The 15,673-nt window shown below is 44.7% G+C and overlaps 2 pseudogenes; both read left to right on the top strand.

Annotated features, from left to right (window-relative positions):
* The first annotated feature begins 1,390 nt into the window (after positions 1 to 1,390).
* LOC120702114 lies at positions 1,391 to 9,773 on the top strand (annotated as a pseudogene).
* A 2,022-nt stretch (positions 9,774 to 11,795) lies between these two features.
* On the top strand, positions 11,796 to 14,917 carry LOC120704780 (annotated as a pseudogene).
* The last annotated feature ends 756 nt before the right edge of the window (positions 14,918 to 15,673 follow it).

Genomic DNA, 15,673 nt, shown 5'->3' with positions numbered 1-15,673 from the left:
GTTTCCTTGATGTTTGTTAAAGTTTTAGCGTGTTTTCTTATGCTTTGTCTGAAAATGGTTTAATGTAGAACTTTCTGCTGGAAAGTGATAAAATAGTAAAACCAATTTTGTTATCTTTGTATTCAAGCCTAGTATCTATGATAATTTTCTTAGATTTGTTTAGTTAGGTTTGCATGGCTTTTCTGATTTATCTTGTTTCGAATAGCTGAAAGCTAATAGATTTATGATTAATTATAGGAAACTACTTTCGTGAGCCCAAGGCTTGTAATGGAAGTTAGTTGAACCCTCCTATATCGAACTTATGTTGAACTTTATTAATGTAAAACTACTCTTGTGGTTCATCGGTACTGTGTATGCGATTGTATAACGGTACGTGTGGTTAATTCTGGGCATGTGGCAAACACGTACCTTGACTACCGGATTTGATGTTATTTTGGACGGATGATGTGTCGGTCATTCGTGTCTCTAGATGTGGGATAGCACATGGCACGCTCTCTGGCCAGCACGTGTTAGCTTTCATCTGGATGATAATGACCGGCGGTTCGTTTAAAATAGTATCAAATTGGGCGGTTCTCACAACGGGCATCAGAGCCGAGGTTCTATAAAGTGAACCTAAAATTTGCTTAGTGGGTTGAGAGTAAAATAAAATTTGATTACTTCCACTAAGATTTATTTTTGTTAAAAATTTGAACTTAAGATAAAATGCTAACTTTCTTCCTTCGTCTTAGAGCTACTTCTTCGTTATTGCTTCCCTTGTTTAATTAAGATATGCTTAACCCCTCTTGTCTTCATGAGTAGCAGGAGCGTAGGAAAACCCTTTCGTCTGCTGGAAACATTTTGAGCCGTTTACCAGGGATGAGTGGGTGGGAATCACCCATTGTCCTAGGTGCTAGTAGGAGGGTTATAGCTCTGCTGGGCAATGCGGTTGTTTCGGGTCGTGAGTGAGTGCTAGAACATTAAGGTGTGCTCACGATGTGAGGAGACGTCATGTTGCATTCATACCTCACATGCATGCATACTTTCTTTTGGTTTCCAAATCTGCACCTAACCAATCTAATGTGTCGTGGTCTAGATTTCGCTGAACTCATTCTTGTTAATCTTAGTGGGCCAAATCTACCCTTTCTCTTAGATATGTTATTCTAGTGTTGGTTATGTGTTAGATTTTTAGCTACACATTATCTTTCCACCCTGCCATTGAGTATCATTCTCTATCTTTCATTCCTGACCGCTAACCGTTTTGATTATTAACAGGATGGTGTTGCATTCGGGAACAGAGAGGGATGGTGCTAATGGTTCGGGTGGCAATAACAACCGTAGCAACGAGGTCCCCCTTCCTAACCCTCCCGTTCACCCAACCCTCGCGGACGTCCTGGCCCGACAAACTGAACTCATGGCGCACATAGTCAATCAGATGGGCAATGCCGGCAATCATGGTCCAGGAGCTGAGCCTCAAGTGAACAGGTTCGGGGAATTCTTCCGTACGAACCCTCCCATCTTTCGTGGCTCCAAAGATCCTCTTGATGCGGATTTCTGGCTCAATATCATTGAAGAGAAGCTTGGTCTTATTGAGTGTGAGCCACATGAGAAGGTTATCTTTGTGGCTCATCAACTTCATGACGCCCCTGGGGCTTGGTGGCGGAACTACAAGGAATCTCACCCTACTAACCACCGCTTCACATGGGAGGAATTCCGCACAGCTTTTCGCTCCTTCCATATTCCCAAGGGTATCATGGATATCAAGAAGAAGGAATTTTTGAATCTCACTCAAGGAAATTGTGATGTGATGGCATATGTGAACCTCTTCAACACTCTCTCACAATATGTACCTGAAGAAGTGGCCACCGATGCCAAGAAGCAAGAACGCTTATATGATGGGCTCTCAGAAGAGTTACAAGACAAGCTCTCCACTACCAAGTTTGAAGAATTCAATGACTTGGTGAATATCGCCATCAGAGCCGAGCACAAGATGAAGAATCTTGAGGCAAAGAACAAGTGTCCCGCTCCTACCTCGGCAGGCGGTAACTCCTCACGTCCATGTCTGGGGCCTCCACCTCCTCCTCCACCTCGGGCGTCGGGTGCTCAACCTCCTCGTCCTATGTGGATTGTGCGCCACCCTCAACCTCCCCAAGGACAAGCTCCTAGGCCGGCCATTGCCTATTGGAACAACTCATGTGTTGCCGCAAAGGGTTCGTGCTTCAATTGTGGTGGCATAGGCCACATCTCCAAGAATTGCCCCTCTCCGAGGCGTGGGGGCGCCTTCAATGCACCTAGTCCCAACAATCCACGTCAAGCACCGCGTCAGGAAGTTAAGCCACAACAAGCTCCTAAGCGTGGTCGTCTTAACTACACCACCGCTGAAGAAGTTCCGGAGGATGCCGAAGTACTCATGGGTACGCTCCTAATCAATTCCTACCCTGCAACTATTCTTTTTTATTATGGGGCAACTCTTTCATTTATCAACAAGAAATTTGTGCTGCATGGCAAATTTGAGATGCAAAACCTACAAGTGCCATACCATATAGAATCGCCAGGTGGGGAAATCATTGCTAGACACTTTGTTAATGAGGTTCCAATCCTCATTGAGGGAGCTACTTTTTGTGCTAATCTTCTCATCCTTGATAAGATGGGCTTAGATGTGATTCTGGGGATGAATTGGTTGGGTAAGCATGACGGAGTTATCAAATATGGGCCCCGCACCATTGATATTTTGCACCCTCTGGGAGTAAAGTTCTCTTCTCTCTTTCCAAGATGGAATCTCATCTGTATGCTCTGACGAGTACCAAAGTCACTGCGTTGGAAGATATTCCCGTGGTGTGTGAGTATCTGGATATCATTCCAGAAGAATTACCGGGTATGCCTCCTGATCGTGAGGTTGAATTTGTCATAGAGCTCCAGCCCAGAACAGCTCCTATATCTAAACGACCTTATCGAATGCCTTCTAATGAGTTAAGGGAGTTGAAGGAACAACTCAAGATCTTGTTGGACAAAGGTTTCATTCGTCCGAGCTCCTCTCCTTGGGGATGCCCGGCTCTTTTTGTGAATAAGAAAGATGATAGTTTACGGATGTGTGTTGATTACCGTCCGTTAAACGAAGTCACCATCAAGAACAAATATCCTCTTCCTTGGATTGATATCTTATTTGATCAACTCTCGGGAGCTCGTTATTTCTCCAAGATTGATTTAAGGTTAGGTTATCATCAAATCAAGTTCCAAAAAGAAGATATTCTAAAAACGGCCTTCTCTACTAGATATGGTCTCTATGAATTCACTGTCATGTCCTTCGGCCTCACCAATGCGCTGGCTTATTTCATATATCTGATGGATATCATCTTCATGGAGGAACTTGATATCTTTGTGATCATCTTTATTGATGATATTCTCATTTATTCCAAGATCCAAGAAGATTATGCTCGTCACATTCATATTGTTCTCCAAAAGCTTAGAGAGCATCGTCTTTATGCCAAGTTTAGCAAATGTGAATTTTGGCTTGAAGAAGTCTCTTTTCTTGGTCATATCCTCTCCAAGGATGGTATTGCTGTAGATCCTAGTAAGGTGCAAGACGTTCTTGATTGGAAGCAACCTCAGAATGTCCATGAGATCCGGAGTTTTCTTGGACTTGCGGGATATTACCGCCGGTTCATAGAGAACTTTTCTAAAATTGCGAAGCCTATGACCGAGTTACTGAAGAATGGAGTCAAGTTTGAGTGGTCCCCAGCCTGTGAAGAAGCCTTTCAAACCCTCAAGGATTGTCTCAGTACCGCTCCCGTTCTTGCTCAGCCAAACATTTCCAAGAGTTTCGATGTCTACTGCGATGCTTCTCGCATTGGTCTTGGTTGTGTTCTTATGCAAGAATGCCAAGTAGTGGCCTATGCTTCTCGTCAACTCAAGCGACATGTAGAAAATTATCCTACCATGATTTAGAGCTTGCGGCCGTTGTCCATGCTCTAAAGATATGGCGTCACTATCTACTTGACAATCATTGCAATATCTACACCGATCACAAGAGCTTCAAATACATTTTCACTCAATCTGATCTCAACATGAGGCAACGTCGATGGCTTGAACTAATCAAGAATTGTGATATTAAAGTGTACTATCATCCCGGTAAGGCAAATGTCGTCGCCGATGCACTAAGCCGGAAGGCTCAATGCAACTGCTTGACTATAGCCCCTCCTCTACAAACTCTTTGTGATGATCTCCGGAAACTTGGAATTTCCATAGTCAAAGAAGGCTATCTTGCTACTCTCACGGTCAAATCTGACCTTTATGATCAAATTAAGGATGCTCAAAAGAAAAACAAAGGTATGGATCGAATTCGGGAATTAATGAACAAGGACAGAGCCTGATGTTTCTCTACTAATGATCAAGGAGTTTTATTCTTTGGGAAGCGTATTGTGGTGCCTAAGGATCATAACCTCAGTCGGCTTATTCTTGAGGAAGCTCATAGTTCTCAATTCTCCATTCATCCGGGTAGTACCAAAATGTATCAAGATCTCAAGCAAAGGTTTTGGTGTACTCGCATGAAGCGAGAAATTGCTCGATATGTCGCTGAGTGCGATGTGTGTCAAAGAGTTAAAGCTGAGCATCTCAAACCGGCTGGTACCCTTCAGCCCTTACCTATTCCATCATGGAAGTGGGAAGAAATTGCAATGGATTTTATCACTGGGTTACCCAGGTCTTCTCAAGGATATGATTCTATCCGGGTAATTGTGGATCAGTTGACAAAGTCGGCTCATTTCCTTCCAGTGAAGACTACTTATCTCGTCAAGCAATATGCGGAGTTATACCTTACCCGCATTGTTTGTCTTCATGGTGTTCCTAAGAAAATTGTCTCTGATCACGGTCCTCAGTTTGTTGCTCACTTTTGGAGAAGTCTGCATGAAGCGATGGGAACCGATCTCACTTATAGCATCGCTTATCATCCTCAAACAGACGGTCAAGCCGAGAGGGTCAACCAAATCCTAGAAGATATGCTAAGAGCTTGTGCTCTTATATATAAGAAGAAATGGGTTACTTGCTTGCCATTCGCAGAGTTTTCCTACAACAATAGTTATCAAGCAAGTATCAAAATGTCTCCTTTTGAAGCTCTCTATGGAAGGCGGTGTAGAACTCCGATCAATTGGTCCGAATCTAGAGAAAGACCTTTCTTTGGCTCGGATTTGGTAAAAGATGTCGAGGATCAAGTCAGAATTATTCGTGAGAATCTTCGCATTGCTCAATCTCATCAAAAGATTTATGCCGATCGTCGTCGCCGAGAACTCTACCTCAAGATTGGCGATTATGTCTACCTCAAGGTTTCTCCATTTAAGGGCACTCGCCGTTTCCAAGTAAGAGGAAAGCTAGCGCCACGCTATGTGGGAACTTTTTGGATTACCAAGAGAGTTGGAGCTGTGGCTTATCAATTGGAACTCCCTCAATCACTCTCCGTAGTGCACAATGTTTTTCATATTTCTCAGTTGAAGAAATGTCTTCGTGTTCCAACCGATGACATCGGCCTTGAATCACTTGATCTTCAACTGGGTCTTATCTACGAGGAGCATCCCATTGCCATTCTTGATCATGATGAAAGAAAGGTGAAGCGTAGTATGTTTATCTTGTCTAGGTGAATATGACCTCAACCTAGTCCGAGACTTATCCTTCCCCGCTTGTCTATCTAAATCTCGGGACGAGATTTTCTTAAGGGGGAGAGTTGTCACGACCCCAAAACATTGGGCGTGCGGGGCGTCGACGCGCGCATCGCGGCGTGCCGCGTGTCGGCTTCGCCGGCGTCCAACCTCGTTCCACGCGTCGGCCATCCTCGGGTGCCGTGCCGCACAAGCGTTCTTATCTGCATCCATCGTCGTCGGCCTTATCCGCTCAATGCTGACCCGTAACTCTTTCCTCTCTTCTTCTTCCTTGAGCTCGAGCCGAGCAGAGCCATCCTCGTCGGCGCCCCGACCAACCTCGGCCGCCGCTCCTCGATTCCGCGCGCCAGAGCCTGCCTCGCCTTGCCCTCCGTCTCCCCCGCCCCTCATCAGACTCGATTGAGCCCAACCCCGGCCGGAATCGACTCCGCACCGGCCGACCTCCATTGATGCCACCGCGAGGAGCTCCGCTGCCGGCCTTGATTCATCATCTCCGGTGAACCTCCCCTTGATTCCTCACATGGGGAGCATCTCCCCCTTCTCCTCGACCCATTCCACTCCTCACCCGGCCCCTTCCCTCGCCGTGCAGGGCCGCCGGCGCCGCCCTCCGCCTGCCGCCGCCCGCTGCCGTCGTGCCGCCTCCTCCCTGCCGCTCCCAGTACTACGCCTTACCGGTGAGCCTTGCCGCCCCTAGGGACACGCCGTGCGCGCGCCCCCTGCCCTGCTCCGGCCCAGCCTCGCCGCGCCACCGCCGCCGCCGTCGCCATGCGCGACGCCCCACGCGTGCCGTGGCCGCGCCCATGCTGCGGTCAAGGCTTGTGACCTGGCCTGGGTGGGGTGCCTGCCCGTGGGGCCCGCCTGTCGGCCTCAGGGCTGGCTGGCTGTGGGTGGATCTAGCATTTTTGCTAGGGTTTTGTGATGCTTTATTTATCTGCAAAATTGAAAAATACGTAGAAAATTCTATAGACCTCGGAAAAATGTGAGACTTGTTTCATTAGATTCCTCTAGTTTAGATCTACTTAACAAAAATGTTGTTTTGCATGTTACTTTGCTGTAGATTTTTCTATAGTTTTATCATGTAAAAGTGATTCAAATTCTTATTTATTTGTATATTGCTCTAAAAATGCCAAACCAAATTTTGCTAGACTCCTTGTGAAGTATAGTTTCCAATGATGCAACTTTCTCATATGTTTCCTTTCTGTTTTTTAAAGGTTTACTGTGTTTTCTTATGCTTTGTCTGAAAATAGTTTAATGTAGAACTTTCTACTGGAAAGAGATAAAATAGTAAAAATAATTTTTTTAGCTTTGTATTAATGCCTAGTATTTATGATAGTTTTTGTAGATTTGTTTAGTTAGGTTTGCATGCCTTTTCTGATTTATCTTATTTCGAATAGCTGAAAGCTAATATATTTATGATTAGTTATAGGAAACTACTTTTGCTGCAAAACCAAGTTTCATGTGTTTATTCCAAGATTTATATTTTCTGTGATAGTTCTTTTTCTTAATTCTCTCTCGAGTTCGTTGCTCGCGTGTTCATTGGTGTTACATTTGTGCATCTTGCATTTTGTGCCATTCTTTCTTCATGTCATATCCTCTTGCATAATCCATGGCATCATTCTAATACATACGCATCACTTCATGCATTTTAGTGACTGAACCATCAGAGGTCGAACCCGTGGAGCCCACCGAGTCCGTTGAGCCTGAGCCCGGAGTCCAGTTCGCGATCGAGCCCGAAGTTAACCAAGGCAAGCAGCTAAGCATGATTCCTTGCTCCTATTTAATCTGAGTTAGTTAGTTATCTCACCAGGTAATGTGGGGTTATATATTAGGTATGTATTGCATTCTTGTACCTATCTGCGTGCATTATCCTTCCTTGATTTTCTATTCTTGTTCTTGGCACTAGTTAGTCAGTTAATCACTCAACTTGACTAGATGCTTAGCCCTACTTAGAATATTTGTAGAGCTCACTAGACAGGAATGGTTTGGAGCACCACACTTATCGGCAATCCTTGATCGCACTGTTTTGGCTGGGGTTTGGTTGGGCTGGTAGTCTCGAGGTTCGAGCGGAATGGTAGGGGCTAGAGAATGAAGTCTCATGGGTATAGTCCGCTTGGACCGTTTATGGACCGTCCGTGGATGACGTTGGTTTTGAGCAACTTTCCGTGCTACCACATATCCAAATAATGGTACGGATGAGCCAATTACCTTCTTTGACTTGATCATTGATGTGCAGTCCTAGATACGTGGTCAAGGGCTATGCAGGGAGGCTTAGGAGTGTCCCCGGTGGACCTATGTGTAGAAAAGTTTAGAGATGTCCCCGGTGGACCTAAGTTACTCCACGTGTAAGCTAGGTGTGAAGTTCAATGATCGAGCCTTGTTGGGAACGGTTGACGTGAGTACCCCCTTCCCGACGTGATCGGTTGGGTGAGTCGCATGGTCCTCGCGTCGTGTGGGTAAAATAGTACACCCTTGCAAGGTTTTAATCAATTCGAATTGCCGCGCTCTCGGTTATGAGCAAGCTCATTATCCCATGAACTCTTCATAGAAATTCGGTTATGATGGAAATGGTTCATGAAACCTCTGTGACTCATTCTATGTTATACTCTTAACTAACTAAAATTTAACGGGGGTTTGGGCAATATTAATTAATTTTGATAGGTGATAGTGTCGAGAGCTAATGATTATGCAATAGTTACTTAATCTTAAAGCTTTTACTTGAGCCATTGTATGATCTTTTTTATTTAATCGCGTAAGTCTTACGAGTACCTTTTGTACTCAGGTTGCTTTCTAAACCTAGTTGCAGGTGAGCCGGAATTGGTGTTCGGCCACTTCTATCCCGCTGATCCATATGCGGGGAAGGAGTAGGTCAGGGTGGATGTGATGATGTCCTTTAGCAAGGCATCATTATCTTAGTATGTCTTTATCGTAGTCGAGCTCCATGAGAGCATGTAAATTCAATAAACTTTAAGTTTCTGTTTAATATGGCTTTTGTGAGCCCAAGGCTTGTAATGGAAGTTAGTTGAACCCTCCTATATCGAATTTATATTGAACTTTGGTAATGTAAAACTGCTCTTGTGATTCATCGGCACTGTGTATGCGATTGTATAACGGTACATGTGCTTAATTCTGGACATGTGGCAAACACGTACCGGGACTACCGGATTTGATGTTATTTTGGACGGATGACGTGTCGGTCATTCGTGTCTCTAGATGTGGGATAGCACGTGGCACGCTCTCCGACCAGCACGTGTTAGTTTTTATCTGGATGATAATGACCGGAGGTTCGTTTAAAATAGTATCAAATTGGGCGGTTCTCACGCCCTTGCTCTACTGCTTCCTGCGTCGCAGCATGCCCCGGCAACCGCCGTTGTTCCTGGCCGAGTGGCAGAGACACTGCGGCGACGTCGAGATGCTCTACCCGTTCGGCATCGGCTCGCAGTGCTCGCAGCCCAGGTACTTCAACGTCAGCTTGCACATGAAGCAGCTGAGGGACTTAGCTTCCTACATTCATACGCATCTCCCCCGATTCTACATGGTGATGTGAAGACCGCCAACATTCTGCTCAATGACAACTACATGGCCAAAGTGTCGGACTTTGGAGCCTCCATTCTAGTCCCATCTGACAACGAGCAGTACGTGACTGTGGTTCAAGGTACCAGTGGTTACCTCGACCCTGAATACATGCAGACATGCCAACTTACCGATAAGAGTGATGTCTACAGGCTTCGGCGTCATCCTTCTAGAGGTGCTCACCGGGCAGGTTCCGCTGAAACTGAATGGTCCTGAGGAGCAAAGGAGCTTGACATCAAATTTCCTGACCGCCATGAAGGAGAATAAACTTGATGCAGTGTTGGCAAGACATATAAAGGGGCAAGAGAGCACCTAGTCACGGGGCTCGCAGGGCTAGCCAAACAATGCCTGGATATGTGCGGCAGCAATAGGCCGTCCATGAAGGAGATTGCCGATGAATTGGGCAGATTAAGGAAGCTCTCGCTGCATCCTTGGGCTCAACTGGATGCAGAGACCGAGACAGGGAGCCTTCTTGGCGGACCATCAACTGCTAGTATAGAAATAGAAGAAGCTAAGTATCCTACGCAGGGTGGGGAAGACCTGCCCATGAACCCAATGAGTTCATATTATGGGAGGTGATCAAAACATGTGCTCTACGTCATTGGAAACTCTTTATGCCGGGGCATGTGCTAGCTGGTCTAATATGAAATGTGTATATACTACATTCAGATGAAACTGTTTTTTCTGTCTGATTGTGCTTCTTATGCTCCAGTATGTGTGTTTTGCTCGGACAGGTCTCTCTGACATACTGCCGCATCACAGGCGCATAGGGTTAGGGTCCATGCGTCAGCGTCCCTACATAGTGCATAATACGTTGTGTGCCTATTGGCGAATTCAACTAGAAACTGTTGTGCGATCCCTGGTTCTCCTGGTATTTACGCATATACGTAGTACTACCTCTCTTTTTTTATATTTGACACCCCGACATCACAACATAGTTGTTTTTCTATACAATACTTTGTTCGAAATGTCAAAAAAAAATTCATGGAGAGAGTACTAGATTTTTTTTTTTTTGGAGTATCTTGTGTTTGTGGTAAAATGATGAAACTGCCGATCACAACAAACTCAAGTCTCAAGGAAGCCACGGATGGGATATAACTCGATCGTAACCGTAGAGCTAGCTAGTACGAAGGCAGTCCAGGTTAACCCAATTCACAGTAGCTCACCTGCTCTCTTGCCGTGTGAACAAAAGCAGGTCGTTGCCCCCAACCAACAACCGTGCTCCCGATCGCCAACGGACGGAAGACACGGCACTGCCTTGCTGACTGGTTCCCAATCCAACTTCCAAGTCCCGGCTGCTGTTATCTTTTTTTTTTTTGCAGTAAATTAAAGCAAGGGAAACATTCACTTTGCATCTACCATTAAACTAGGCGTATAGCCCGCGCATTCGCGCGGCTAGTATTGAAAATTCAAAAATTTGCATATTGTTGTGTCTTTACTTAAAGGTTATACTATTTTTTCACCATACATCATCCTATTCATTATCGTTAATTATGTCTTATTGTTGATTAAAACAATTCGACTATGATCTACTTATAATAACAATTTGATTTGTTGAGCTTTAATAATATTATGCAGATAATCATTCTTATTTTCATTTTATTTTGATTGATTGTTGTTAGCTTTAGTTTTTATTAATAGTATATATTTGTAACTGATACATACCTAAATGATATTTTATATTTAATTTTTCATAATGTCATTGGTGGGTGATTTTTAATTAGGCACAGGGGTATTTTAGGCTAATGTTAATTGTAATGCCAGTGATGGGTAATTTTTATTTTTCTATTTTTCTCCGATTAACGTGAGAATTTCTAGGCCTTGAGAGAGAACGTGTATGCTCCGTTTGTTGGCTAAATAATAAGATAATAGATAGATTGTGGTAGGGGCAACTTTCCCCAACAAGTCTTTGACACAAGCTAAGTCACGCAGGACATCCTCCTAGTACGATAACACTGAAAAAAGAGAGTCTGCGTACATTCAAAATTCTAGCTCACCGCATGATACGTATGGTGTAATACGTTTCTTATACACGGTCAAGTTGACCGCGACGTGATATGAAGAAGTGCGCACCAAGAGTCCAGCAAAAAATGGTTAAAATAAAATAAAAGAGTCCAGCAAAAAGGGGTACTGGAGGGCATGGGTACACATTTGCAGGTCCTAGCTCTTTTTGATTGTCTAGCAATCTCTAGATTTTTTTTGGTAAGGCTCGGTCTCTGCTAGTACTGTATATGTTGACTCGTTCCCGATTCAACTTCTGGTAAGATTATTGTTCGAAAGCACATTGACGCGAGATGTGCGCTTCTTATTACATATACTCCCACACACACAAAAGGATGTTTGCTTCTGTGAGAGTAAATTACTGAAGCAATCTCGCAAAAGGTTCTCAGGGTCTCGGCGCGGCGATCAGGGGGAAGATGGCCTCAGAGACCTCTGGGAGAAGCTCTGCACGTATGGCGAAGGTATATCATCGGAAGCTGAACTCCCTTTCTGTCTCAGCAGCTTATCCACCCTGAGTTTTGGTTTTATCAGTTAGTACTTTTTCTTCCTTAGTTCATCATCAGCGTGCGTGAAAGGTGTTGATGCTTCTCGTTGTGATGTTCGTATATTTCCAAGACAGCCTTAATATAATTGGATGTCGTAGCATCATCCCTTTTGCAGCAGGAACTGTAAAACGGTGATTAGAGTCTTCGCAAAAAAAAACGGTGATTAGAGTAACAGGAGATTTACCTCACCACCCCAAACTGACGCGTTGCTTTTTACAACCATGTTTGGATGGATCGTTTTTTTTCAAATGATTTCATTGGCGTGCATGTATGATTTTTTTCTAAGTGTACAACTACGCAAAGCATGCACAAGTTAATGTAGGAGTATCATGTTTTCTACTACTTTGTAGTTATCCAGCCACGGAGTGAGTATGGAAGTGCTCTTCCGGCAACTCGTCTTTGGTCTTCTACTTCTGTTACCGGCATCACAGCGCTCCACCGCTGTTGCGGTTCCAAGCCCTCAGTGCCAAACGCAGTGCGGCGGCGTCGAAATCCCGTTCCCATTCGGCATAGGCGCCAACTGCTCGTTAGCAGGCTTTAGCGTTAGCTGCCTGGTCCGAGATGGCGTCTCCAAGCCATTCCTGGGTGGTGGTAAATTTGAGCTGCTCAACATTTCCTTGATCCATGGCACGCTCCGGAAAACGAATAACATCTCGACGTACTGCTACAACACCTCCTCTCGTTCCATGGACACTAGACCTTGGTGGTTCAGCGCAAGGAACAGCCCCTTCCGGTTCTCAGACATCCACAACAAATTCACTGTCGTTGGGTGCAATACGCTCGCCTACATCTCTGACGACACTGGCACGGGCTACCAGAGTGGATGCGTCTCAACATGCCGAAATTTGTCAGACTTAGCAGCCGGCTCCTGCTCTGGCATGGGCTGCTGCCAGACAGCCATACCCAGGGGTATGGACTTCTACAATGTAAGCTTCAACAGTGGTTTCGACACAAGCCGGATTTCGAGCTTTGGTCCTTGCGGCTATGCCGTGCTGATGGAGGCGGAGACGTTCAGTTTCAGCCCTAGTTACATCAACCAGTTCAATTCCACGAACAATGGACGAACACCGGTGATAATGGACTGGGCAATAAGAGAAAACAGTATGTCGTGTGAGGTCGCTAGGCTAAACAAGACAGGTACTTACGCATGCCTCAGCAGAAATAGTGAGTGCATGGACTCCACCAACGGACCAGGATATCGATGCAATTGCTCCAACGGGTACCAAGGCAACCCCTATCTTTTTGATGGATGCCAAGGTACTGATTCGACTTATAAGTTGAAATTATATATCTTCCACATGTGCCTAACTTCTAGAGTTTGTATTTGTAATTATTTTTTGCTCATCTTACTGCAGATTACAATGAATGTAAAGACAGGTCATCATGCCCTTCAGGCAGCACCTGCCACAACACAATAGGAGGATACAGGTGTTCGTGTCGAGCAGGAAGGAAGTTTTCTCAGCAAAACAAAACATGTGACCCTGATACCGGTCTAATAATAGGTAAGGATATTAGCTACCAAGATAATGAACATTCATTTGTATGAATCATCAAACAGCATTCGACAACAGTACTCTCACAAATCAAATTTATTACCAATTCCGATCGAAATTCCAAGCAGAGTTTGAGAATTGTTGTTGTTCCTTTTCGAAAAGGTCGTTCAATTATTCAGAGCAATGGAATCAAAATTTTGTAACAACGCTCTTATCTAATGTTGACATGCAGGAGTTACAGTTGGCTTTCTTGCTCTTGTGATTTTCTCCTTCTTGGGTTACTTCATCATTCAAAGAAGGAAACTGAACAAAATTAAGCAAGAGCATTTTCGACAACACGGAGGTGTTCTTCTGTTCGAGAGGATCAGATCTGAAAATGGTCTTGCTTTCAAGGTATTTACAGAAGCTGAACTTATACAAGCCACCAACAACTATGATAAGACCAGGATAATTGGAAGAGGAGGCCATGGAACGGTCTACAAAGGTATTCTTAAAAACAACACACCTATTGCAATTAAGAGATGTGCACTTATCGATGAAAGGCAAAAGAAGGAATTTGGTCAAGAAATGCTAATACTATCTCAGATCAATCACAAGAACATTGTCAAACTGGTGGGTTGTTGCCTAGAGGTGGAAGTTCCGATGTTAGTCTACGAGTTCATCCCAAACGGCACCCTGTATGAGCTTATCCATGGCAGGAACCGAGCATTGCAAGTCTCTTTCAGCTCCTTGTTAAGGATTGCACATGAAGCAGCTGAGGGACTTAGCTTCCTACATTCTTACGCATCTCCCCCTATTCTACACGGTGATGTGAAGACCGCCAACATTCTCCTCGATGACAATTACATGGCAAAAGTTTCGGACTTTGGAGCCTCCATTCTAGCCCCATCTGATAACGAGCAGTACGTGACTGTGGTTCAAGGTACCTGTGGTTACCTCGACCCTGAATACATGCAGACATGCAAATTGACGGACAAGAGTGATGTCTACAGCTTCGGCGTCATCCTTCTAGAGGTGCTCACAGGCCAGGTTCCGCTGAAACTGAATGGTCCTGAGGAGCAAAGGAGCTTGACATCAAATTTCCTGACCGCCATGAAGGAGAATAAACTTGACGCAGTGTTGGCCAGACATATAAAGGGGCAAGAGAGCACTGAGTTGGTCACGGGGCTCGCAGCGCTAGCCAAGCAATGCTTGGACATGTGCGGCAACAATAGGCCATCCATGAAGGAGATCGCTAATGAACTGGGCAGGTTACTGAAGCTGTCGCTGCATCCTTGGGCACAACTGGATGCAGAGACTGAGATTGAGAGCCTTCTTGGTGGACCATCAACTTCTAGTATTGAGATAGAAGTTACTACTACTTCTCCATATCCTTCGCAGGATGGGGAGAACCTGCCCATGAATCCGATGAGTTCCTATTATGGGAGGTAAAACTCCATTGTAGAAGTCCTTTTACACTTTAGAAATAAGTGATGTGTATCAAAAAATGTAATTCCTGGGGCATTTGCGAGCTAGCTGGTATGCCAATTAATATGTCTGCCAGATGCACACATAATGCTTTGTGGCTCTATGTATCTGTATCTGTTTACGCCATTCTAGTATGTACTGCGAGTTTCTGAGCAGAATAATTGTGACATACTATTATGCAATATATTGTATATTCTAGGCGTATCTGGTCTGTTTCTGAATGTTCCTTGTTGGATTGCCTGATGAACTCGACAAGATACAGAAGTACAGAACACATACTGTTGAGAGACAGTAGTTTGCGCTGCGATGAAGAGCTTTTCGGGGGTTTCTCTTCTTTATTTACAACCAAGATTACAGCAACGAAGTGGCTTAAGTGGCCCTGGTAAATAGCCTAGGACTCAGGCATGATCTCCACACGATCCTTGAACTTCTAACTGCCAAACTAATCTTGATAAGAAACAAAAGACTGAAACTCTGAAAGCAGGATAAGACTCTGAAACAAATTAAAACAAATACATGATTGAGGGTGAATCAAAATCCCAACTCGCATTTTGCAAATCGACGGGCCTATATCCCAATTACACCCAACGCACCTCAAACATGGCAAATACCAGTTCCACGTAGCCATAACACGTAAAAAGACGGAGGCTACCTATGGAACTTACTCTCAAACTACAGAATATTCGCACCCTATGAACTTCCTCTCAACCTGCGGAACTTCCGCATCAGCCAGAAAACAGCAGCCGAAAAGAAGTGAAAAGGGGTGGAATAACTCAACTTTGGGCAGAAACTCTAACTTGGGCTTAACCTAGCTGAGGTGATAGCGAACCTGCACAAGCAAGATCCACCAAAAAAAAAGATCAAGGATTGAGGCCAATTTTGCGGATCTCCCGAAGAACACCAAAAAGGGGCAAAACCACCAAATCCTCGAATCCGGCGTGCTCGTGACCAAGGATGGTCTAGAGACATTCCC

The sequence above is a fragment of the Panicum virgatum genome, chromosome 4K (genome assembly GCF_016808335.1).
Source record: "Panicum virgatum strain AP13 chromosome 4K, P.virgatum_v5, whole genome shotgun sequence".
In the NCBI taxonomy this organism is placed as follows: Eukaryota; Viridiplantae; Streptophyta; class Magnoliopsida; order Poales; family Poaceae; genus Panicum; species Panicum virgatum.
Note: the sequence above shows the minus strand (reverse complement) of the source record. Positions and strands in the feature narration are given on the sequence as shown.